General features: G+C 48.4%; 1 pseudogene; it reads right to left on the bottom strand.

Moving 5' to 3' along the window:
* Window positions 1-1,079: 1,079 nt before the first annotated feature.
* On the bottom strand, window positions 1,080-2,920 carry LOC127659548 (zinc finger BED domain-containing protein 5-like; annotated as a pseudogene).
* Window positions 2,921-3,841: the final 921 nt, after the last annotated feature.

Genomic DNA, 3,841 nt, shown 5'->3' with positions numbered 1-3,841 from the left:
CTCCGCTTCAGATGGCCACAGGCGCTGTCTCGTGTGTCTGGGCTGTGATCACACCTAGGCAACATTTGTGGATGGTTCATGTTCTTACTGCGAGAACATGACCATGGCAACGTTGCGGTCGCAGCTTTCCTTCAACCGAAGGAACGCCACTCCAGCCGCCCCCCCCCCCGCATCGCTCCTTCTTCAAACGGGATTGAGGATGACGCGAATGGCGATGGAGGCGATCTGGGGGTGGCAGCGGGCTCGGTTTTGCCTGGTACGTCCCCGCGAACCTCCCACCCCCGGCACGCTCGTTGACTTCCATCTGGGCTTGAGGCATTAGTGGCTCACCTCACAGCCAGCCTGCCTATCCTCTAGAGCAGGGGTTTTCAAACTTTTTGCGTGTGGGGACCACTATTTCTAATCAAGAATTTTCGCGGACCACCTCATAATACACATAATAAAATATGTCTACACACAGTCCTACCTGAATTAATCCGCACCTCTAAATAGGCTTACTAGCACTAAAACTATAACTGGTCATCACATCAGTACAACAGGCTTGTTAAAAGAACGTTTACTGCACACACATTTTTTTTTTTTTACAAAATACACATTTAATGAAAACACAGTAGGCCTACTCCAGGTTAAAAATAAAAATAAAAGTTGTCAAAAGGAAAAGCCATTGGAGCCTATTTGCTAGCCCGATATGAACGTAGGCTAATATCCCCCTTTGTCCCCCTCCACATCTTTCCCTTCCTCTTTTTATCATCTGTCTGTCTAATATAGGCCTATATTAAAAACAAACAAACAAACAAACAAACAACTAAATAAATGCTCACCAGCTCGGTCTCATGAAACTGCGTATCTATACCACGAATTTAATTTATCATGCCATTTATACGCTAAAAATTGTTTTTGCGTGCATATGATACGCACTTTATGGCGTGTAATACGCACGCACTCCAAACCCCTAATCCTACCCAAGGGGTTTACAGTGCGTAGCATATGCACGCAAAAAATATTTGTAGCGTATAAATGGTACGTGAAATTAAATTTGTGGTATAGATACGCACTTTAATGAGATCGTGTTGGCTCACCTAATGAGATGGATGATGTTGCTTTGCAGACGTTAATTTCTGGATGTCAGGTTCCAGTGATGACAGCCTCAATCTGAGATCTGGTTCAATATTAAGTCTGTTCCGATATTTTGACTTAAACATGACCAGGGATGAAAATCCTGATTCACAGAGGTAAGTTGTTGGAAAAGGCACAAGCCACTTCAGGGCTTTGTCGGACAGCTCGGGGTATTCTGTGGCAACTTTCAGCCAAAAAGCAGGCAGGCATTTTTCAGAAAAGTCAATTTTTAAAGCACTGTCACAGGACAGTTCGGCCAGGCTGTCTTGCTCTCTGGAGGTGAGGTTTGTCAGGATGTAGTCATCCAGTGTGGCAAACGGATTTCTTATCCAATTCGCTGTTGTGTCGGGGGTTGGGAAATAAATCCGTAGCTGAGTTTTCAGCAGGTGCAGGTGCTGTCTGATATCATCTTGCACAGCACTTAAAAGGTGCGTGTCTGAGCTGTCTAAAAAATCAGAAAGATTTGGAAATGAGTCATAGTTTGCCTCCTCCACGCGCCTGGCCCACATCCCCATCTTCTTAATTGCAGTTTCAACTTTGTCTTGCGTATGAAAAAGAGTAACCGACTTCCCCTGTAGGCTCCTATTTAGTCCATTCAAGTGCTCAAAAATGTCAGACAGATATGCCAACTTGGCAAGCCAGTCTGCATCATTGAATCGACCAGAAAGGTCGAACTTGGAGTCAAGTAGAAACAGTCTCACCTCATCTCGCAACTCGTAAAGCCGTGCAAGCACCTTCCCTCTTGACAGCCACCAGACCTCGGTATGGAGCAGCAATTGTCGGTGCTCACTGCCCATCTCGTTGCATAAAACTGAAAACAGTCTTGAATTCAGTGGGCGGGCCTTGATAAAATTGACAGTTTTTACTGCTTCATCCAGAACAGATTTGAGATCAGGTGGCATTCTTTTGGCTGCGAGAGCCTCTCTGTGGATGCAGCAGTGGATAGATTTCGCTTGCGGGAGCAACTGCTTGCACACGTTTAACAAGGCCGGTGTGTTGGCCTACCATGGCTGCTGCCCCGTCTGTGCTTATTCCCACGCATCTTGACCAATCAATCCCATGTTCTGCGATGAAACCGTTCAACATGTCAAAAAGTGCCTCTGCGGTTGTGCGTGTCTGGCGAGGTTCGCAGGTTGGCGAGGTTCGCTATGTCAGTGGATTCGTCCAGCTGAAGAGCAAAATATCGACTGGCTTTGATCCGCGATATTAGCTGGTCGTTCACATTGCTGGCCATCTCCTCGATTCTGCGCTGCACAGTGTTGTCTAATAATGGAATCAAGTCCATTTGCTTTCGTGCTTTGTCACCCAGCATGATACCCACAGTCTCTTTAATTGCTGGTAGCACCACCTCCTCCCCGAGTGTATGTGGCATCCCTTTTTTTACTATGATTCGGGACACCCGGTACGAGACTTCCACTGCTTTAGCAATAGCACCACCTGCAGATGTCGATTCTATAACTTTTTTGCTTGTGCGGTATTCCTGGAGCTTGCTTTTGAAAAACTCGACTGGCTTGGACTTAAATTCCCCATGCTTGGTTTCCAGATGCCGGCGAAGATTTGATGGTTTCATGCTCTCGTTAGCCAGTGCCTCGTAGCAACAAACGCAAACGGGCAACGGCTCGTCTTCGGGCCCGGTGTAGCTGAAACCTAATGCTAAGTAGCTTTCGTCGTATTTTCTCTTCACCCTCCTTTTCTTAGTTTTTTTATTTGGAATCTGGCTCGTAGATGCCTCCGACTCACTGTGAATCTCTTTATTGGTTGCCTCTTTTCTCTTCAGAGAACCTGTTTCTATCCACCGATCCATATTGTGGTTCTAACGGCACTGAACTTGAACGTCACGGCCGATCGCCACTAGCTCATTTTAGTATAAGCACAATAACTTGACAATTTAATTAAAATTTTATATCAATATAGGCCTACATTTTGTTTTTAGTTTTTATTTATTTATGGAAATTTCCTGGTAAAATGAAGGTAAAAAAATATTGTTTTATATTTTATTTTGCCTTTCCACGGACCACCTGCAGTACCCGGACCACAGTTTGGGAATCACTGCTCTAGAGCCCCCCAAGCTGGATGAGCTTGCCGCTGCATCGGAGAGCGGTCTGGCATCTGACGCGGATGACTCGTCTGTGCTGCTGCCTTCAGGCCAGCACGCCCAGGCTGAGGCTGATGCCCAGATGTCCGACATGCTTGCCCGGGCCACCGCCAGAATGGGGCTGGACTGGAACCCTCCATCCTCCCCACAGCCGTCACGGCTGGATGATTGGTTCCTGGAGTCTGCGCACCGCTCACAGCCACGCCCTCCTATATACTGGAGGTGCATGATGAGCTGACGACTGCATGGAGAGCTCCCCTCTCTGCTCGTCACAAAGCTCCTCGCTCATCCGCTTTCACTACCGTCGACGGCAGAGCAGCCCACGGGTAGATGGCGATTCCCCAGGTGGATAGGGCGGTTGCGTTCCACCTATGCCCTGAGAATGCCACCACCTGGCGGGGTCGCCCTGTGCTCCCCTCCAAGGCCTGTAGGACAACGTTGTCATTGACCACCACAGCCTACAGCGCCACCGAACAGGCCGCTTCTGCCCTGCATGCCATGGCCCTCCTGCAAGTCCACCAGGGCAAGGCACTTAAAGATCTGCACGAGGGTAGTCCTGATCCCGACGTGCTGCAGGAACTGCGCTCAGCGACCGACCTTGCCCTCAGTGCCACGAAGGCCACAGCGCAG

The sequence above is a fragment of the Xyrauchen texanus genome, chromosome 19 (assembly GCF_025860055.1).
Source record: "Xyrauchen texanus isolate HMW12.3.18 chromosome 19, RBS_HiC_50CHRs, whole genome shotgun sequence".
NCBI classification, from domain to species: Eukaryota; Metazoa; Chordata; class Actinopteri; order Cypriniformes; family Catostomidae; genus Xyrauchen; species Xyrauchen texanus.
The sequence above is the reverse complement of the archived record's forward strand: the minus strand, read 5'-3'. Positions and strand labels throughout refer to the sequence as shown.